The sequence below is a fragment of the Notamacropus eugenii genome, chromosome 2 (genome assembly GCF_028372415.1).
Source record: "Notamacropus eugenii isolate mMacEug1 chromosome 2, mMacEug1.pri_v2, whole genome shotgun sequence".
Lineage (NCBI taxonomy): Eukaryota > Metazoa > Chordata > Mammalia > Diprotodontia > Macropodidae > Notamacropus > Notamacropus eugenii.
This window is the reverse complement of record NC_092873.1, coordinates 10,621,688-10,645,330: the sequence shown is the minus strand read 5'-3', so window position 1 is coordinate 10,645,330 and position 23,643 is coordinate 10,621,688. Positions and strand designations below refer to the sequence as shown.

Sequence of the window (23,643 nt, the reverse complement as noted above, 5' to 3'; positions counted from 1 at the left end):
TCCTTCAGCTACAGCATGAAGACACCCAAAAGACAGTCAGCCTTCAAGAAAAGCTATTGAGTCTTGCCCAGGTACAGTTTCTTGATCTCTTCAATAGAGTTTATGCTGATACTAAAAAGGAAGTTCTTGTGATAGAAGAGAGAAAAAAATTGTTAAATCAGTGAATGTAACCAATTTAAAAAGCAAATATGTAAATATGAAAATGAGAAAGCTGAGCAGAGGTAGATCTTTAAATAATGTATCTGATAAGCATTTAACTTTCAGAAATGGAAGTTAAAGTAATTTTGATCAAAATAATTGAGGAATTTGAATTTTCAGCAGGTAGACATTTTTAACTTTATTGTAAAAATTCTGCTATGTAAGAAAGGAGCATGAGAACCAATAATATGACATATGATAAGAAAATAATGACATAATAGTCTCTAAGTTAATATGAATGTAATAAATTAGTGAAATAAAATAAGCGTAATGAAATAAAGAAATGACAATAATCTTAAATAAAAAATAAAATAAAAAATTAAATTATACAAATAAAATTTTAAAATCATCTTTTAGGCTAGATGGCTCACTTTGCTGAAAGAAATTATGTACTGCATGAAATTTTGACAATAAATATTGATAGGGGAAATCATTAATGCAGAAGTACTGATAAATTTATTGTTCTAACAATATTCCTAATGTTCCATTTTAATACTGTAATGGAATAAATTATTTGAAGTGCTAAAACTTAAGAAAAATTCTACAATGTCATGCTAGGAATAATATCACAATTCAAATCAGACATCTCTTTTGAGATACTAGAGCATATTACCATTACATGTTTTACAAGAATGTAAACATGCTGAACAATCCGAGTAGTTGCAACTCAGACTGCTCTGAACTAACTTTTGAAACACTAAAGATTGTATCATATTTTTAGTGAAATTCCAAACACGAACCACCACTTTTCTGTAAAATTGAGGACAGTAATTCTGTTCAAAAGGATTATGTTTATGCATGTAGCATTAACTTTTGGGTGTTACTGATCTTATTTTTTAATTGTGCTTCCCTAGAATTTTTTCATTTATCTCCATTTTTTTTTATTGCTTTGGCACTTAATCTTGCACAGTGTCCAAAATTGCAGACTCTGGAAGCTAATCTTGTTTTATGAAATCAGTAATAGAAATTATTTGGACATATTTCTATCAGGCTAAAGTCAGATACCTGCAACAAAATTTCGTCTTTCCCTCAAATATCAATTGCAGACAGTAGTTTCACAGCAAGTCACATCATTTTATCGAATTGATAATGAAGATCAGAAAAAACTACAGAAGGAAAAAAATAAAACTAAAATCAAATTACGCAATTAATAATTTGTCCCTGATTAATGAAAAGTATATTCAGTATGATGTTTCTCTTTTTTCACCAATATTATAAACGTTCTGAAAACTACTACTACTAATACTAATGCTACTGCCAATGCTACCCCTACTACTAGTACTAATAGTACTACTGTTGCTGCTACTACTACTACCACTACTACCTCTACCACTACTACAACAACTCCTCCTACTCTACTCTTCAACTTCAAGAGACTTTTGACTGAATGTTTTCCCAGGCTCCTTTTTGGACTTTTCACCTGTCTTGACTTCTTAATCTCCTGAATTCCACGTGTCATCAGATAGCACATAATTTAGGATTTAAGTGTATATTCATTATGGTGTTCACATCTGTTATCAAACTATCATTTCTTTTTTCTAAGTCTTTGTAACTCAACTAGAAAAATGTTCCTACAAGACAGGGATTACTTATACTTTGTCATTTTTGAAAGAATTCCTTTTCACAGCATGTCAGCAGTAGAAGTAATTTTATTATTGTAGTAGTAAAAGTAGTACGAGTAGTTGTGATAGTAGTGGTAGCAGTAATTCTAGTAGCAGGAGTACGAGTATTAGCAGTAGTACTAGCAGTAGAAGAATAAGAACAAGAAGAAGAAAACGAAAGATTTATTTGTGGATTTTGCCATGAGTTGAAAGTTAAGCTAAAATTAAAATTGTTGCAAGGTGACATTTGGACTAAAGCACTTTGAGTTTTTCTAGTCTGATTTTTTTAAACAAATTTTCAATTTCCCAGAGCCCTCAATGGCAAAATACATATTCCATATATAATTATTGTATTGTTACTATTATTATTTTTGGAAATTGTTACAATGAAGGCAAAGTTAAGCGTAGAATAACATTGCAGTCACATTTTCCTAAAGAGTTCACTTTATTACCATCAAGTAGATTTCTCCATTCTCGGTTGCTTTCCCATATTTGTATGTAATTATGTATGCTATTCATCATTATGCCAACGAAAAAAGTATGGAAGTGGATAATAGCGATGTTCTTCAAAACATATTTTCAACCTAGTACCCATCATACGTGATAAAGTAAGTGAAATTTAAGCCAATGTGGTCAAAAACAGAATTTTTGAGGATGAGATTCTTTTCCACTTAGAGGTACTTTGAAGGAATTATGGATAGAAAGTTGAGCCTGGGGTTAGAAAGATCTGATATCAAATGTTGCCTCAGATGCTATCTGTGTGATACAAGTCATTTAATCTTTCTCATTTGGGGGATAATAACAACAGCTGTTTCCCAGGATTGGTGTAAGAATCAAAAGAGATAATAATTGTAAATCTCTTAGCTTTGTGGCCTTTATTTTAGGCATATATTAGACACTTAATAAATGCTACTGTCTCTGCTCCAAAAACATAGTGACTGACCATTCCCAATTATGTAAAACTAATCACGGCCTCCCACATTTTCATAAGCACTTCCTAATTTTAAAAAAGTGTTCTCTTCACCTGGTTCATTTCAGTTTACTTGTCTTAACTAAGAAATTATTGTGAGGGTCAGTCTCATTCCTATGGAAACTTTTTTCTTTTGCATTTTCATGTTTCAGAAATTTTTCTAAGTTTCAGAAATCAGTATAGCAAAGAAATAAGTTTTGTTTTCCATTTAACTCCCCTATCACTCATTGTCTTCATTTCCCTCCTTCTTTTAGGAGCACATTGATGGAAATATTAACCTTCCAAAGCTTTTGGCTTCAGGCTGCAGTCAAAAACTAGGTGTGGACCGAGCCCTCGAAGGTAAAGCAAGGAAGCAATAAGTTATAGTCCATCTTTGTCAGTACAAATTGCCTCATTTTATTTGTGATCAGGGAAAACTGGCACCCTTTTTCGTCTAATGTCCCAGAGCATGCAAGTTTTCAGTATGTCAGCTTTCAGTCAAATTACAGCTTCTTCCTTGTTCAAAACTTACATCATCAACTAGTGCATGTTAATTATGCTAATTGCACTATAGTAGGTCCTCAATAGGTTGCAAAGGCTTTGTGTAAGACATGCCCTTTCTCCTTGAAGAATCTGTAGCCTCAATAGGAAGCCAATGCAAAATAGAGGAATTTCATTTTTAATATAAGATAACACATAAACAACTATTGAGGGAATGATATACACATAAGTATTTATAAAAGGGAGAGATCACTACAATTGGAGATTACAGTGGATGGGATTAATCCCGTGGTGTTCTTCTTAACACAAGAAACACTCCATGCAAATTTGCGGAGGTAACACCTCTACTGGAAGAACAATTGCCAGATACTTAAATTTTATGCAGGCAAATGTACTTATGTTTTTATGGATCAACTATCCTATGCCATCTGTTACGTCCTCAGTTGTAGCCATACATAAATGAACACATTTTATGTACCCGTGACTAGTGCCGCTCATATTCTTTAAAATGAATTCTGTTTCCTCATTAACCAGTTCTTAGACATGAGTTTTATCTCCTCTGATTGTTTTCCCATGGTACTGGCATCTTAACACTTAAAACACAGTCTTTCTGTGATCCTTCTGCTTTTTTTTAGAACGTCTTCAACATCTATATAAACACAAAAAGCCATACCCATATCAACACATCTTTTTTATTCAATACTGTAGAGAAATCTTTGGCAAAGTCATCACATATAATATAAAGAATTACATCCTAATTTAGTTATTAGTTTCTATTTGTATGCGTATTTTCTTCAACTAAGATTAGAAACTTAAAAGGTATTGCATATCTATGGCATCTTTCTCTCCCTTTATAAAACGTGCCTAATTCTAAGGACCTCCCAGAGCCAACATGATAAATGTAATGCAGTCAACATTCAATACAGCAAATGTTTCATTTTTTTTAAATACACTACTAAAATGCCTTAAAAATATATGTATTGAATGTGTTAATCACTCAGGGAAGATGAAATGATTAAGCATTTTGGGTCAAAGGCTTGTAATCTGAGTGATTTAGTTATGATAAGGAAACATGAATAAAAGTTAATAAACATGTCTTCATTGTGAAGTTTTAATTAAAACGTTCACTTTGAAAACAGATAGTTTTGCAATTTTTAGGAAAACTTTTCATGAGAAAGTCTCCTTATTAAGCCACAGTTGACCACTTTGTTTCACTTGTACATAGATAGGAATTATAATTACTCCTTCCCTTTGCCAATCAGCTCACCTTCACTTCATTTTATTTCATTGAATCGTGTGGCGTAAGATCTATACATGTGTTCTTACTTCTGCAGCTCCTTAATCAACAATTTGTTTCACCCTTCTGTTCTCTGCAACTATATCTATGAAAATGGGTGTACTCAATATTACTCAATGGTCTTACTTGCTCTCTGTTCATGGCTTGGACCACCATAGATGCTGGGGCATCTATATCACCATATAATTCCCTTATGAATAGAAGTTTATTTTTGCCATTAAAAAAAAAAACAAACTAGTCTATATTCAGACTGTAGTTAGCTGATTCTGATGTCATTTCCAGGAACCAATCTTTTCTTTTCTCATAATAACCAATTTCATTTCTTCTTTGTGTGTGGTTTTGTTTTGCTTTGGGTAGTTACCTTCAAATTCTTCTGGAAAAAAATCATCAGAAGAGACATGCAGACAGAGAAATATTCTAAATCATCGTAAAAGCCTTTGTTCTCTTTCATTTCTCAAACGTGAGTTATGTTTTTCAGCATACCTTCTAGAGTCCCCTTTTCTTCCATCTTTCTTCTGAAGTCACTAAACATCAAAAGAAGTTATGATTTGAATAAATACCTCTTTATTTCTCACAGAAGGTCTCTTCTTTGCTCTATTCAACACATTATTGGCATGGAGGTAACAATTATCTTCATGGTGGTCTTTTTATAAAGACTTGTCGTAATCATTGCTGTATGTGATGGCCAATTATGTGGAAAGATGGATCTTGTTGCTTTGGAGCACGTAGTGAAACCAACAATGATCGATCCCTCTAAGCTATCTTTCAGTTTCACTAGAATTTTATTTTGTCTTCTCCCTTATTGTGGTGACTTCATTAAGGGTGTTAAGGATTTTTTGCAATAACAGAGCAATTTCTCAGTCATCGTACACTGAAATTACCAACGGTTAAGCTAATATTCATAAAATGACTTAAACTATGATTGTCTCAATACCATCTCCACTGCGTGGAAGGAGGGATGCCACTGAAAAGGACTAAAAGCCATTTACGCTTTTATCTAAGTAATTACGAAGCATATACACACTACCTACAAACTCATTTGATTTGCATGGTCGGCATATCAACTCGTAATGAAAATAGGACTTGGACGCACTTGAACTGAGCTTTCAAAAGATACTGGGAATTCTGAAAGACCCAGGGAAGGTGGGATTATATGCCTGGCATGGGAGAAAGTCTTTGGAATATCTTGGAGATAGAAGATGGAATAACATGTTTTTCTTTTTTAATTATTATTTTATGTGTTTCCAGTGTTCTACAATCACTTCCATATATCTTAGATTTTTTTCTCATCCCGTCCTCTCCGTCCTCCTCTCTGCACCCGCCCTCCATGAGAAAACATACAATTTCATATGGGGTCTATACATACATTCGTACTCAATTCATTTTCATCTTATTCGTGCTCCTTAGAAGAATTAAAACGAATGGGAGAAATCATCAAACAAAAGAAAACATAATACAAAAGAAAATATTCTCCTTCATTCTGTGATCCAATTTCGTAGTTCTTTGTCTGCATGTGAAAGGCGTTTTACCTTAAGAGACCATTCTGAATTTTTTAAGTCCTTGCATTGCAATGAAGGACTACGTCTACTAGAAACATTTCTCACACACTGTGGTTGGTGCTGTGCGAAAAGGATTTCTGGTTCTGCTCCTTTCACTCAGCATCATTTCATACAAGTTTTTCCAGGTCTCTCAAAGTCTTCCTCTTTATCATTTCTTATAGTATATTCACATTCCGTTACAGTTAAATACCACAGTTTATTCAGCTGTTCCCTAATTGATGGTCATCGCCTTGATTTCCAGTTTTGGGCCACCACAAAGAGAGCTGCTATAAATATTTTTCTCCATGGACACGTACATGTGTTTGTTCTTCATCCCCGAAGAACACCTTCCCATCAAAGAATTGATGACACTTGAATTTGTTCTGAGTGAGGGAGGGCTGTGCAACGTCAATAGAATCACTTCGTCCACAGAGCCATCTGCATCTAGTGAAGTGATATTCCTCAGGAAGCCTGGAGATGACCACAGATGCAATGGGAGACCTTGGCACTTTTAGGCCAATGGCTATACAGGTATTCCATTAGGGGGACTCAATGCTCATTCATTGAATAGGCCTCTTTAAGAAGTAGTCAGAGTATGGACACTCCTGACTTCAGAGTGATTATTAAGAGTCCAAATACTAAAACCCAAAATAAACCCTCACCTCAGAGCGTAGATACTCTTTTCAGGGCTGAAGGGCAAGACTATTGTGACTCTGTGCCTCGTTAGAAATTAGCAAAACATGTCTGAAGCCCATTAATGGATGGGGAGGTCTTGAATTCTTCCCCCATGAACCATTAACCTTACATTAACCTTACGTTCAGCCCGAAGGGCATCCTTGACCCTTACGTAGGCAACAAACATTATCATTACTTAGGTAAACACGAAATAATTCCCACAAACCCATCTTGAACTTCACATTTGCAGAATACAGAACGCAAAAACTAATTACGAGAGTGGCCTTAAGAGTGGAGGCACAAAATTACAGTACATGAGAAGTCGGCATACTCCACCCCAGGTCACACTCAATACAAACAAAATGTCCAAATAATGGTGTATGTGTATGTTGTAAGATTGACCTCATATCTATCTATACTATTCAATCTATTTCATTTGTCTCCTGAAAGGGAAACTATACCATTTTAATCGTTATCAACAGTGATTTCCCATTTCATCTTCTCTTTCTGTATCTATGAAGTGGTTTTAAGAATTGAAGTAATGAATGAGGAAACAATCTTTCCTTCCTTCTTTACAAGTTAAAGATGGAAGTAGAATTTATCTTAGCGTGGTTTCTAAAATCTGCAGAAGGAGAAAGCATATATTTTGAAACTCAAATGAAATCAGTGTCTGCCTGGATAAAGACATAATTCGAATGTAACAGACAATGCAGGAGCGGCTTTCATTTAGTACTCTCTGCCCTTCCTTGGCGATAGTGTATTGTATTTCATCATTTCCAGGAATTTTCTTTTCTGTTAAGGACCACTTACGGGTCATTTTCTGTTTATACTGAAACTTAATGAAGACAATTTTAATGTTTGAAATTAAGTATTTTAAGCATAGAATATGAAATTGATTTTCTTTTTAACGAAAAATGTTATATTGATCCAATGGAAATAAAGAGGGCACAATTTGCTTAACACAGACGAAAATTGTATTCCCAACCTGAGACATGACTACTGTGCTAAAAATGTTCACATGTCTCTTTGTATTTAATCGTCAGAAATTCATGATTGTGTTCATAATAATATTAATTTATTACGTCAACAACTTTTCTGTGGAATGTCTAAAATCAAATATACTGAGGTCTTAATTTTATTAGTCATTTCTTTGGATGTCTGCATTCTTTATAAGATTTTTTGAGTTCTGTGTATCATCTTGACTTCCCCTTTCCTCATTTACCTCACTGTTCTGACTTGTCTTTGCATTTGACTTCAGATGTGACAGGAGTTGGAAGAAAATATAACTAGGGAACTCAATGAAGGTATGTCCTAACTGCTCACAAATAAAATGTTATAATTAGATCCTATACCTGATTTTTAAATATGGTGAAAAACTTCCACAGAGGTGCTGTTTCATTTCCACATCCCTCTTCTTCATCACGTTGAAGCAACCAGGGATTCTTCTTTGCAGGTGAAGTGCAAGATTTAGCAGCTTCTTTCCAATAAGCTAGAAAGGTGGCACAAGCCCTCTTGTGTCTGTTTCCAGAAGAGAAGCCTGGTCAATTACAGAGAGACTGACATGCCGAAGCCTGGTCAGTAAGTAATGAATCTTTGGCCACCATATCCCATGAAACAGAAGGAAGAATAGTGCTGAGTTCTCGGTAGCACCTTCTGATCTTCAAATGAGAAATGAGTCACATTGAGCGAATGCCATCAAGATGATAGAGGATCAAGGACTGTCTGGATTAGAAAGCTATTGAAGTCATATTCAATCCTGAGATTCTATTATTCTGTTTAATCCTGTGATTCTACGATGATTTCATGAGGGTGAAGAGAGAGGGGGCAAAAGGTACTAAGAATGCCAGGATTGAAAAACTGTTTACAAATATCAATAGAATTGTTAGTACCTCAATTGACACTCTTTTGCTCATGACCAACGGTACTGAAAATCAAAGCAAAATTTTTATTGGCGCCCTGGGTATCAGTTTAACCAAAAGATACAAAGAAGTTGCCGCTAACTGCTATTGTGGTTCTTATTTTCTTGAAATAGGCAAATCAAATTATTGGCATGATTGATTGTGTGGTGAACTCAAAAGCAAACATTAGCATTCTTACGTAGGAAGTAAAGTTCAGAGGGGACCAGAGGAGCCCGAGAGTGGCGGGCGAGACCAGCGGAGCAGGAGATAAGCCAGGCCGAGCCGGTGAGAGCCGCTGAGTGCCAGACATCAGCGCAGCAGCCCTTGAAATCTTCAGCCTGAAGACGGACTTCTGTGGGTCACTACTTGAACTTCCAGGAACTGGGATGGCAGAGTAATCAGTAAGTGCTCTCTCCTCCCCCCTGATGACCGTGAGGGAACCATAAAATTCTTCCCCAGATTAATCCTGGATCAGCGGGAACAGCAGAAGGGGGCGGGCGGTCTCATAACACCAGAGGCTGGAAAAGTGGCAAAGGGGGATTCTTCCTACTGTGGTGGAGGCGATCTGGAGGGACAGACGACCCAGGGCAGAGAAAATTCTCACTGAGACCCAGGCAAGCCTCAGAGCCGGGAGACGAGCCCCAGGAGGGGCGGGAACACGCATTAGCTTCTAGGCGTGCCCCAGCCCTCCAGGGGAAAAGGGAAGACAATAGGGAAGCTGGGATCACCATCCCCTGACCTTGCCTTTGCCTCAAGTCAGCTGAGGAGATATCCTGAGACCAGACCACACCTCCCACACACCTAACAAGCTAACCCCAGGGTTGATTGGGGAAACAAAAAACAAAAGCCTGCTTTTAGCCCAGACACACATCAGCTCAACTTAAAGATCTGTACCTTCTGACTGAAAGAACCAAAAGCTACAACACTCAGCCAACATCATGAATCGGAAAAAGCAGACGAAAAGTGAAAAAACCATAGAATCTTTCTATGGGGATAAGGACCAAAACACAAACACCAAAGAGGTTAGAGCTGAGACTGTACTTCCATCTGAAACCTCAGATGGGACTATGAATTTCTCGCAAGCACAACTAGATTACCTGGAACGTCTGAAGAAGGATATAAAAGAAAAACTGGCCAATGATTTTAAAACTATAAAAAAAGAATTCACTGATGAGAACATCACCCTGAAAAAGAAAATTGAAGAAATGGAAAAGGAAGTTCAAAAATTAACTGGAGAGAATAATTCCCTAAAAGGAAGAGCTAATCAAATGGAAAAGGAAACCCAAAACCTAATTGGGAAAATTGATCAGATGGAAAAGGAAACCCAAAACCTAACTGGGAAAATTGGTCGATTGGAAAAAGAAGTACAAAAATTAAATGGAGAAAATAGCTCCCTAAAGGGAAAAATTGGTCAGATGGAAAAGGAGATGGAAAAGCTAACTGAAGAAAACACTACGATGAAGATTAGAATTGGGCAAGTAGAAACTAATGACTCAATGAGGCAAGAAAAATCAGTCAAACAAAATCTAAAGAATGAAAAGATAGAAGAAAATGTAAAATATTTAATTGGAAAAACAACTGACCTGGAAAATAGATCCAGGAGAGAAAATCTAAGAATTATTGGCCTGCCAGAAACCCATGATGAAGAAAAGAGTCTGGACAATATCTTCCAGGAAATCATCAAGGAAAACTGTCCAGAAGTACTAGACTCAGAGGGCAAAATAGTCATCGAAAGAATCCACCGTTCCCCTCCCGAAAGGGATCCCAAACTCAAAACCCCAAGAAATATAGTTGCCAAATTCCAGAGCTATCAAGTGAAGGACAAAATACTACAAGCAGCCAGAAAGAAACAATTCAAATATCAAGGACACACAGTCAGGATCACACAGGACCTTGCAGCTTCTACATTAAAAGATCGAAAGAATTGGAACCCAATATTCCGTAAGGCAAAGGAGTTGGGACTTCAACCAAGGATCAACTACCCAGCAAAGTTCAGCATAACATTTCAGGCAAGGAGAAAGTCATTCAACGAAATAAGGGATTTCCAGAGCTTCCTGACCAAAACACCAGAACTCAATAGACAATTTGATCTTCAAATGCAGGTCTCCAGAGAATCATAAAAAGGTAAACAGAGGGGAAAAAACAAAAACAAAAACTTGCTACTCAATTAGGGAAAACTGTTTACCTCCCTATAAGGGAAGATGATACCTGTTAATCTTGAGAACTGTGCAGCTATTATGATAAAAGGGATATATGTAGAGGGAACGGGCATAAAGTAAATGATGTCATGTCAAAAATATGATTTAAGTATGAGAAGGGAATGTAATAGGAGGTGTGGAAAGGAGGAAGCAGAAAATGGCAAATTATATCACAGGAAGAAGTACAAAACTATAGTAGAGGGAAGGAGGGGAGGGAGATGAGCATTGTTTGAGAGGTACTCTCATCTGATTTGTTCAAAGGAGGGAACAATAATCTTAAGTAGATAAGCCTAACTAGCTCTATAGGTAGTAGGAGGGGAAGGGGGAAGAAAGGGGAGGGTGGCTAAAAGGGAGGAAAGAAGCAATAAGAGTAAAGGGAACTAAAAGGGAGGGGGGTCAAAAGAAGGAGGGGAAGGCTGCAGGAGGAGGGGGAGAAAAGTGAATACTATTGAGGAGGGGAAGGGAGACAGGAGAGCTAAAAGCACAAATGGTGGGAAAGAGGTTGGAGGGAAATACACAGATTGTAATCATAACTGTGAATGTGAATGGAATGAACTCTCCCATAAAACGGAGACGGATAGCAGAATGGATTAAAAGCCATAATCCAACAATATGCTGCTTACAAGAAACACATTTGAAACGGGGGGATACACATAGGATAAAGGTCAAAGGATGGAGCAGAATATATTGTGCTTCAGCTCATGTAAGAAAGGCAGGAGTAGCAATCCTAATCTCAGACAAAGCAAAAGCAGAAATAGATCTAATCAAAAGGGATAAGGACGGAAACTATATCCTGCTAAAAGGCACCATAGACAATGAAGCAATATCATTACTAAACATATATGCTCCAAGTGGTATAGCATCCAGATTCTTAGAGGAGAGGTTGGGGGAGTTGAAGGAAGAAATTGATAGCAAAACTATACTAGTGGGGGACCTCAACCTCCCCCTCTCTGAACTCGATAAATCCAACCTCAAAATAAACAAGAAAGAGGTTAAGGAGTTAAATAAAACTCTGGATAAGGTAGATATGATAGATCTTTGGAGAAAATTAAATGGGAATAGAAAGGAATATACTTTTTTCTCAGCGGTACATGGAACATTTACAAAAACTGACCATGTACTAGGACATAAAAATCTCACAATCCAGTGCAGAAAGGTAGAGATAATCAATGCATCCTTTTCGGATCATAATGCATTAAAAATTACATGTAATAAAAGGCCATGGAAAGAGAAACCAAAAATCAATTGGAAACTAAATAATCTAATTCTAAAGAAGGGTTGGGTTAAAGAAGAAATCATAGAAATAATCAACAATTTCATTCGAGAGAATGACAATAGTGAGACAACATACCAAAACTTATGGGATACTGCAAAAGCAGTTATTAGGGGAAGTTTTATATCTCTGAATGCTTACATAAATAAAATAGAGAAAGAGGAGATCAATGACTTAGGCTTGCAGTTGAAAAAGCTAGAAAAAGAACAAATTGAAAATCCCCAAGTAAATACCAAATTAGAAATACTGAAAACCAAAGGAGAGATTAATAAAATTGAAATTAAGAAAACTATTGAATTAATAAATAAAACCAATAGTTGGTTTTATGAAAAAACTAATAAAATTGATAAACCTTTGGTCAATCTGATTAAAAAAAAGAAAGAAGAAAACCAAATTACTAATATTAAAAATGAAAGGGGTGAACTCACCTCCAATGAGGAGGAAATTAAAACAATAATTAGAAACTACTTTGCCCAACTTTATGCCCACAAATTCGATAATCTAAATGAGATGGATGAATATTTTAAAAAATACAAATTGCCCAGATTAACAGAAGAGGAAGTTGAATACTTAAACAACCCCATCTCAGAAAAAGAAATTGAACAAGCCATCAATGAACTCCCTAGGAAAAAATCTCCAGGGCCAGATGGATTCACCAGTGAATTCTATCAAACATTTAAAGAACAGTTAATTCCAATACTACATACACTATTCTTGAAAATTGGGGAAGAAGGAGTCCTCCCAAATTCTTTCTATGATACAAATATGGTTTTGATACCCAAACCAGGAAGAGACAAAACAGAGAAAGAAAATTATAGACCAATTTCCCTAATGAATATAGATGCAAAAATTTTAAATAAGATTCTAGCAAAACGAATACAGCATCTTATCACGAGATTAATACATTATGATCAGGTAGGATTCATACCAGGACTACAGGGCTGGTTCAATATTAGGAAAACTATTAGCATTATCGATCACATCAACAACAAAGCTAACAAAAACCACATGATTATCTCAATAGTTGCAGAAAAAGCTTTTGACAAAATACAACATCCATTCCTACTAAAAACATTGGAGAATGTAGGAATAAAGGGAACTTTCCATAAAATAATAAGCAGTATCTATCTAAAACCTTCATCAAGCATTATATGCAATGGGGATAAGCTAGATGCATTCCCAATAAGATCAGGGGTGAAACAAGGTTGTCCATTATCACCACTATTATTTAATATGGTACTAGAAATGTTACCTGTAGCAATTAGACAAGATAAAGATATCCAAGGAATTAAAATAGCCAAAGAAGAAACTAAGTTATCACTCTTTGCAGATGATATGATGATTTACCTAGAGAATCCCAGAGATTCAAGTAAAAAATTACTAGAATTAATAAACAACTTTGGCAAAGTTGCAGGGTACAAAATAAACCCACACAAATCTTCTGCATTCCTATATATTAGCAACAAAGTCCAACAGCAAGAGATAGAAAGAGAAATCCCATTTAAAGTTAGGGTAGACAGTATAAAATACTTAGGAGTCTACCTGCCAAAACAAACCCAGGGATTATATGAACACAATTAGAAGACACTTTTGGCACAAATAAAGTCAGATTTAAGTAAATGGAAAAACATTAGTTGCTCATGGGTAGGCCGGGCTAATATAATAAAAATGACAATTCTACCCAAATTAATATACCTATTTAGTGCCATACCAATTAAACTATCAGACAATTACTTTCTAGAGCTGGACAAAATAATATCAAAATTCATTTGGAAAAACAAAAGGTCCAGAATATCAAAGGGACTAATGAAAAGAAATGCTTGGGAAGGTGGCCTAGCGCTACCAGACCTCAAACTGTACTATAAAGCAGCAATTATCAAAACCACTTGGTATTGGCTAAGAAACAGAGAGGTAGACAAGTGGAATAGACTTGGCACTCAAGATGCAGTAGGCAAGGAATATAGCAACCTTCTGTTTGATAAACCCAAGGACCCCAGCTTCTGGGATAAGAACTCATTGTTTGACAAAAATTGCTGGGAAAACTGGATAACAGTGTGGCGGAAATTAGGCATAGACCCATACCTGACACCGTACACAAGAATAAAGTCCAAATGGGTACATGATTTAGGTATAAAGATTGATACCATGAATAAACTGGAGAAGCAAGGAATAGTGTATTTATCAGATCTATGGAGAAGGGAAGAATTCTTTACTAAAGGAGAGATAGAATGCATTATGAAATGCAAAATGGATAACTTTGATTACAGTAAACTCAGAAGTTTTTGCACAACCAAACCCAATGCAACCAAAATCCGGAGGGATGTAGTAAATTGGGAAAGAATTTTTACAGCTAAGCTCGGGGATAAAGGCCTCATTTCTAGAATATATAGAGAACTGATCCAAATGTATAATCATACAAGTCATTCCCCAATTGATAAATGGTCAAAGGATATGAACAGGCAATTTTCAGAGGAAGAAATTAAAGCTATCTATAATCATATGAAAAAATGCTCTAAATCACTATTGATTAGAGAGATGCAAATCAAAACAACTCTGAGGTACCACATCACACCTATAAGACTGGCAAACATGACAGAACAAGAAAATGATAAATGCTGGAGAGGATGTGGGAAAGTTGGAACACTAATTCATTGTTGGTGGAGCTGCGAGCGCATCCAACCATTCTGGAGAGCAATTTGGAACTATGCCCAAAGGGCTACAAAAATGTGCATACCCTTTGACCCAGCAATATCGCTACCAGGACTATATCCCCAAGAGATCATAAAAATGGGAAAGGGTCCCACATGTATAAAAATATTTATAGCTGCACTCTATGTAGTTGCCAAAAACTGGAAGTCAAGGGGATGTCCATCAATTGGGGAATGGCTGAATAAATTATGGTATATGAATGTAATGGAGTACTATTGTGCCATAAGAAATGATGAACAAGAAGACTTCAGAGAGGCCTGGAAGGACTTATATGACCTGATGCTGAGTGAAAGGAGCAGAACCAGGAGAACTTTATGCACAGCAACAACCACAGTATGTGAGAGTTTTTTCTGGTAGACTTAGATTTGTGTAATAACACAAGAACTTCTTAACAAAAAAAAAAAAAAATCCCAATGGAGGATCTCAAGGCAAAATGCCTGCCACACTCAGAGAGAGAAATATGGAAGTCACTCACATATTGTAGCAGATCATGTTTGTGTATGTGTATGTGTTTGTGTATCATGTTCTGATTTGTTATACGATTTCTTTCATTTATCTTAGTCTGACTACATAGCATGACTATAGTGAAAATATACTCAATAGGAAAGTATATGTAGAATCTATACAGAATTGTATGCAGTCGTGGGGAGGGAGGGGGGAGTGGGTGGTAGGTGGGGGGGATAAAATCACAATTGTATGGCAGTGATTGTTAAACATTACAAAATAAAAAATATAAATAAATGAATTCTATTTCCTCTTTAACCAGTTCTTAAAGATGGGTTTTATCTCCTCTGATTATTTTCCCATGGTACTGGCATCTTACCACTTAAAACACAGTCTTTCTGTGATCCTTCTGCTTTTTTTAGAACGTCTTCAACATCTATATAAAAAAAAAACCATACCCATATCAACACATCTTTTTTATTCAATACTGTAGAGAAATCTTTTGCAAAGTCATCACATATAATATACAGAATTACGTCCTAATTTAGTTATTAGTATTAGTAAAGTACTAATAGTAAAATAGTAAAATAGTATATTAGTAAATATCCTATATGTATGCGTATTTTCTTCAACTAAGTTTAGAAACTTAAAAGATATTGCATATCTATGGCATCTTTCTCTCCCTTTATAAAACGTGCCTAATTCTAAGGACCTCCCAGAGCCAACATGATAAATGTAATGCAGTCAACATTCAATACAGCAAATGTTTCATTTTTTTTAAAGACACTACTAAAATGCCTTAAAAATATATGTACTGAATGTGTTAATCACTCAGGGAAGATCAAATGATTAAGCATTTTGGGTCAGTGTCTAGTAATCTTCTGAGTGATTTTGATATAATGAAACATGAATAAAAGTTAATAAACATGTCTTCATCGTGAAGTTTTAATTAAAACGTTCATTTTGAAAACAGATAGTTTTGCAATTTTTAGGAAAATATTGCATGAGAAAGTCTCCTTATTAAGCCATAGTTGACCACTTTGTTTTACTTGTACATAGATAGGAATTATAATCACTCCTTCCCTTTGCCAATCAGCTCACCTTCACTTCATTTTATTTCATTGAACCATGTGGTATAAGATCTATACATGTGTTCTTACTTCTGCAGCTCCTTAATCAACAATTTGTTTCACCCTTCTGTTCTCTGCAACTATATCCATGAAAATGGGTGTACTCAATATTACTCAATGGTCTTACTTGCTCTCTGTTCATGGCTTGGACCACCATAGATGCTGGGGCATCTATATCACCATATAATTGCCTTATGAATAGAAGTTTATTTTTGCCATTAAAAAAACAACAACTAGTCTATATTCAGATTGTAGTCAGCTGGTTCTGATGTCATTTCCAGGAATCAATCTTTTCTTCTCTCATAATAACCAATTTCATTTCTTCTTTGTGTGTGGTTTTCTTTTGCTTTGGGTAGTTACCTTCAAATTCTTCTGGAAAAAAATCATCAGAAGAGACATGCAGACAGAGAAATATTCTAAATCATCTTAAAAGCCTTTGTTCTCTTTCATTTCTCAAACGTGAGTTATGTTTTTCAGCATACCTTCTAGAATCCCCTTTTTTTCCATCTTTGTTCTGAAGTCACTAAACATCAAAAGAAGTTATGATTTGAATAAACACCTCTTTATTTCTCACAGAAGGTCTCTTCTTTGCTCTATTCAACACATTACTGGCATGGAGGTAACAATTATCTTCATGGTGGTCTTTTTATAAAGACTTGTCGTAATCATTGCTGTATGTGATGGCCAATTATGTGGAAAGATGGAACTTGTTGCTTTGGAGCACGTAGTGAAACCAACAATGATCGATCCTTCTAAGCTATCTTTCAGTTTCACTAGAATTTTATTTTGTCTTCTCCCTTATTGTGGTGACTTCATTAAGTGTGTTAAGGATTTTTAGCAATAACAGAGTAATTTCTCAGTCATCGTACACTGAAATTACCAACGGTTGAGTTAATATTCATAAAATGACTTAAACTATGATTGTCAACCCATCTCCACTGTGTGGAAGGAGGGATGCCTTTGAGAAGGACTAAAAGCCATTTATGCTTTTATCTAAGTAAGTACGAAGCATATACACACTACCTACAAGGTCATTTGTTTTGCACGGTGGGCAAATGAACTCGGAATGAAAATAGGACTTGGACGCACTTGAACTGAGCTTTCAAATGATACTGGGTATTCTGAAGACCCAGGGAAGGTGGGATTATATGCTGGCATGGGAGAAAGTCTTTGGAACATCTTGGAGATAGAAGATGGAATAACATTTTTTCTTTTTTAATTATTATTTTATGTGTTTCCAGTGTTCTACAATCACTTCCATATATCTTAGATTTTTTTCTCGTCCCTTCCCCCCCTTCCTCCTATCTGCACCCGCCCTCCATGAGAAAACATACAATTTCATATGGGGTCTATACATACATTCCTACTCAATTCATTTTCACCTTATTCATGTTCCTTAGAAGAATTAAAACGAATGGGAGAAATCATCAAACAAAAGAAAACATAATACAAAAGAAAATGTTCTGCTTCATTCTGTGATCCAGTTCCGTAGTTCTTTGTCTGCATGTATAAGGCGTTTTACCTTAAGAGACCATTCTGAATTTTTTAAGTCCTTGCATTGCAATGAAGGACTACGTCTACTAGAAACATTTCTCACACATTGTGGTTGGTGCTGTGTGAAAAGGACTGATGGTTCTGCTCCTTTCACTCAGCATCATTTCATACAAGTTTTTCCAGGTCTCTCAAAGTCTTCCTCTTTATCATTTCTTATAGTATATTCACATTCCATTACAGTTAAATACCACAGTTTATTCAGCTGTTCCCCAATTGATGGTCATCGCCTTGATTTCCAGTTTTGGGCCACCACAAAGAGAGCTGCTATAAATATTTTTCTCCATGGACACGTACATGTGTTTGTTCTTCATCCCCGAAGAACACCTTCCCATCAAAGAACTGATGACACTTGAATTTGTTCTGAGTGAGGGAGGGCTGTGCAACGTCAATAGAATCACTTCGTCCCCAGAGCCATCTGAATCTAGTGAAGTGATATTCCTCAGGAGGCCTGGAGATGACCACAGATGCAATGGGAGACCTTGGCACTTTTAGGCCAATGGCTATACAGGTATTCCCTTAGGGTGACTCCTTGCTCATTCATTGAATAGGCCTCTTTAAGAAGTAGTCAGAGTATGGACACTCCTGCCTTCAGAGTGATTATTAAGAGTCCAAATACTAAGGCCCAAAATAAACCCTCACGTCAAAGCATAGATACTCTTTTCAGGGCTGAAGGGCAAGACTATTGTGACTCTGTGCCTCGTTAGAAATTAGCAAAACATGTCTGAGGCCCATTAATGGATGGGAAGGTCTTGAATTCTTCCCCCATGTACCATTAACCTTACATTCACCTTATGTTCAGCGCGAAGGGCATCCTTGACCCTTACGTAGGCAACAAACATTATCATTACTTAGGTAAACACGAAATAATTCCCACAAACCCGTCTTGAACTTCACATTTGCAGAATACAGAACGCAAAAACTAATTACGAGAGTGGCCTTAAGAGTGGAGGCACAAAATTATAGTACATGAGAAGTCGGCATACTCCACACCAGGTCACACTCAATACAAACAAAATGTCCAAATAATGGTGTATGTGTATGTTGTAAGATTGACCTCATATCTATCTATACTATTCAAACTATTTCATTTGTCTCCTGAAAGGGAAACTATACCATTTTAATCGTTATCAACAGTGATTTCCCATTTCATCTTCTCTTTCTGTATCTATGAAGTGGTTTTAAGAATTGAAGTAATGAATGAGGAAACAATCTTTCCTTCCTTCTTTACAAGTTAAAGATGGAAGTAGAATTTTTCTTAGCGTGGTTTCTAAAATCTGCACAAGGAGAAAGCATGTATTTTGAAATTCAAATGAAATCAGTGTCTGCCTGGATAAAGAAATAATTCGAATGTAACAGACAATGCAGGAGCGGCTTTCATTTAGTACTCTCTGCCCTTCCTTGGCGATAGTGTATTGTATTTCATCATTTCCAGGAATTTTCTTTTCTGTTAAGGACCACTTACGGGTCATTTTCTGTTTATACTGAAACTTAATGAAGACAATTTTAATGTTTGAAATTAAGTATTTTAAGCATAGAATATGAAATTGATTTTCTTTTTAACGAAAAATGTTATATTGATCCAATGGAAATAAAGAGGGCACAATTTGCTTAACACAGACGAAAATTGTATTCCCAACCTGAGACATGACTACTGTGCTAAAAATGTTCACATGTCTCTTTGTATTTAATCGTGAGAAATTCATGATTGTGTTCATAATAATATTAATTTATTACATCAATAGCTTTTCTTTTGAATGTCTAAAATCAAATATACTGAGGTCTTAATTTTATTAGTCATTTCTTTGGATGTCTGCATTCTTTATAAGATTTTTTGAGTTCTGTGTATTATCTTGACTTCCCATTTCCTCATTTACCTCACTGTTCTGACTTGTCTTTTCATTTGACTTCAGATGTGACAGGAGTTGGAAGAAAATATAACTAGGGAATTCAATGAAGGTATGTCCTAATTGGTCACAAATAAAATGTTATAATTAGATACTATACCTGATTTTTAAATATGGTGAAAAACTTCCACAGAGGTGCTGTTTCATTTCCACATCCCTCTTCTTCATCACGTTGAAGCAACCAGGGATTCTTCTTTGCAGGTGAAGTGCAAGATTTAGCAGCTTCTTTCCAATAAGCTAGAAAGGTGGCACAAGCCCTCTTGTGTCTGTTTCCAGAAGAGAAGCCTGGTCAATTACAGAGAGACTTACATGCCGAAGCCTGGTCAGTAAGTAATGAATCTTTGGCCACCATATCCCATGAAACAGAAGAAAGAATAGTGCTGAGTTCTCGGTAGCACCTTCTGATCTTCAAATGAGAAATGAGTCACATTGGGCGAATGCCCTCAGGATGATAGAGGATCAAGGACTGTCTGGATTAGAAAGCTATTAAGTCATATTCAATCCTGAGATTCTATTATTCTGTTTAATCCTGTGATTCTACGATGATTTCATGAGGGTGAAGAGAGAGGGGGCAAACGGTACTAAGAATGCCAGGATTGAAAAACCGTTTACAAATATCAATATAATTGTTAGTACCTCAATTGACACTCTTTTTCCCATGACCAACAGTACTGAAAATCAAAGCAAAATTTTTATTGACGCCCTGGGTATCAGTTTAACCAAAAGATACAAAGAAGTTGCCGCAAACTGCTATTGTGGTTCTTATTTTCTTGAAATAGGCAAATCAAATTATTGGCATGATTGATTGTGTGGTGAACTCAAAAGCAAATATCAGCATTCTTAAGTAGGAAGTAAAGCTCAATATGAGCATAAGTAAAGAAGTTTTTATGAACATCATCCTGATTGTTATGTATATAGTGATTTCTACGGCAAAAATTTAAAAGGAAGATCATAGTAACAATTTGCTAAAATCAAATCAACACACATCTTAAGGGTAATAAAAAGAGGAACTTTATTATAGCACTTGAAACATTGAAAGCCTTGTGTTTGAACTTTAAAACACCTTGTATGGTAGATGACTTCCCCAAGAGCTTGAGTTCAACTCATCCCTATGATAAGATACATGCTGCCTATGACACCATGACCAACTTCCTTCACTTCAAAGGGCTCAGGACACTCTTAGGCTCAGTTGGACCAGTGACAATTTTCATGCTTCTCACACACAGAATTCCTTCCTATAATGAATCCTTTGTCCCAAGTAAAAGTAAAGAATTACACACATACCTACATGTGGTATGTGTATACATACACACATATAGACGTACATATATATAAGGTCAATAGATTTTCCTTCTTTGCTTTCCCAGCAGCTACTGATAAACTTTGATTTCAAACCTTGACGGACTTCTCCAGGAGACAACAGACTAAAAAATCCTTGAGAATGCCAAAGATGAATCAGCATCCGGAAATACGCTTAGAGGAAGAAATAATGTTTATGTATCAAATGAACTATGTTTAACAATGTTTACTGCTTTTCCATTAAATATACAAAAGTGAACAAATCTTGACTTCGAAAATATGTTGTGTCTTGTTTTAATATGCACCATGTGTATATGTATGAAAATATGTTTGTACAATCCTTTATTAAAAACGTTTATTTCACTATATTTTTAACAGTGTCCCTCAAATTGTTAGTTGTTGCAGGAATTCTAGAGACCACTAAATTGGCTAGAACACTTTAATTACCTATCGTTGAACGTTATAATGTAATTTCTATTTAAGAGATAATAGGTAAGACAGGTTTACTTCTTATTCAGATACAATTGCTAAACTAGTTGTCATTTTTTAATTAAAAAAGAAGACAAGCTTACTTTCAGATGTATTTTTCCTTCCGTTTTGTGTACTGGAGAACACTGGTTCGACATATGTGAGTTCCTGCTGCTGATTGCTAACATCTTAGTGCATCAACCGAGAGTTAACTTCGTGTTGTGTTGATTTTCATATCTCTAACCAAGAATGATTTAGGACATTTTTCCTGTCACCATACATAACGTTAATTACTTCCTCTAAAAAGTACCTGTTCATATCGTTTGACTGTTTATCAGTTGGGGAAGGCCTTGTATTCTTCTGAACTTGAATGAGTTTTCTATATATTTTAGAAATGAGGCCTTTCTCCAGCCAATATTCATAAAAATCCCAGTTTTTTGCTTCCCTCCTAATTTGGGTGCATTGGCTATGTTTGAGCAAAATTTTTTAAATGTAGTGTAATCAATATTATGCATTTTGCATTTCATAATATTCTCTATCTTTTATTTGGTCATAAATGTCCCCATTCTCCTTCAACTGAGAAATAATCTATTCCTTGCTCCCTGATATTTTTATATAGTATCAGTCTTTATAGCTTGATCGTGAACCATTTGGACTTTTTTTTTCGAGCATATGCTCGAAACTATGCCCAGTTTCTGCCATGCTATTTTCCAGTTTTCCCAGCAGGTTTGGCACACAGTGAGTTTGTATCCCAGAAGCTGGAATCCTTGGGTTTCTCAAACAATAGGATCCTATAAGCATTGATTAATGTCTCTTGTGTACCTAACCTATGCCCAACCAACTATGTCTTAGCCAGTACCAAGTGGGTTGGATGATTGCTGCTTTTTAATAGAATCTGAGGGGGCTGTTGTGCAAGATGGGAGAGGGAGAGCGTGTACTCACCTATGCTGTACCAGAAATTCCTTCAGATATCTCTAAAAGGAGAATCTGAATAAATTTGACTTTTCACCACCTCCTCCTGCAGCCTTCCCTTCCTTCTTTTGACCCCACTCCCTTTTACTCTCCTTTACCCTTACTGCTTCTTTCCTCCCTTTTATCTTCCCTCCCTTTTCTTCCCCCTTCCCCTCCTACTGCCTCTGGAGCTAGGTAGGATTATCTACTTAAGGTTATTGTTCCCTGCTTGAAACAAATCAGATGAGAGTACCTCTCAAACAATGCTCATCACCCTCCCCTCTTTCCCTCTACTATACTTTTGTACTTCTTCCTGTGATGTAATTTACCATTTTCTACTTCCTCCTTTTCACATCTCCTCTTAGAAACCTTTGGGCATACTTCAATCATATTTTTAACATGACATCATTTACTTTATGCCTGTTCCCTCTGCATATATCCCTTTGATATTACATAATAGATGCACAATTCTCAAGATTAACAGATATCATCTTTCCTCATATGGAGGTAAGCAGTTTGCCCAAATTGAGTAACAAGTCCCCCCCCCGTTTACCTTTTTCTGCTTCTCTTGAGACCTGCATTTGAATATCAAATCGTCTATTACTTTCGGGTGTTTTTGTCAGGAAGGTCTGGAAATCCTTCACTTCGTTGAATGGTGGTCTCTTTGCCTAAAATGTTATGCTGAACTGTGCTGGGTAGTTGATCCTTGGTTGTAATCCCTGCTTCTTTGCTTCAAGGAATATTGGGTTCCAATTCCTTCGATCTTTTATTGTAGAAGCTGCAGGGTCCTGTGTGATCCCGACTGTAGCTCCTTCATATTTGAATTGTTTCTTTCTAGCTGCCTGTAGTATTTTCTCCTTCGCTTGATAGTTGTGGAATATGGCCACGATATTTCTTGGGGTTTTGAGTTTGGGATCCCTTTCGGGAGGGGAACGGTGGATTCTTTCGATGAATATTTTGCCCTCTGGATCTAGCACTTCTGGCAGTTTTCCTTGATGATTTCTTGGAAGATACTGTCCAGACTCTTTTTTTCATCATGGCTCTCTGGCAGGCCAA

At 36.1% G+C, this 23,643-nt stretch overlaps 1 long non-coding RNA gene across 2 annotated transcripts; it reads left to right on the top strand.

The window, feature by feature from the left end:
- Positions 1–19,818: 19,818 nt before the first annotated feature.
- On the top strand, positions 19,819–21,431 carry LOC140524354 (uncharacterized). 2 transcript variants are annotated; one of them, XR_011973683.1, is made up of 2 exons: positions 19,819–19,921; positions 21,240–21,431. It is a non-coding gene; the product is annotated as an uncharacterized lncRNA (long non-coding RNA). The 2 variants fall into 2 exon arrangements; XR_011973684.1 differs by having other exon boundaries at positions 21,237–21,431.
- Positions 21,432–23,643: the final 2,212 nt, after the last annotated feature.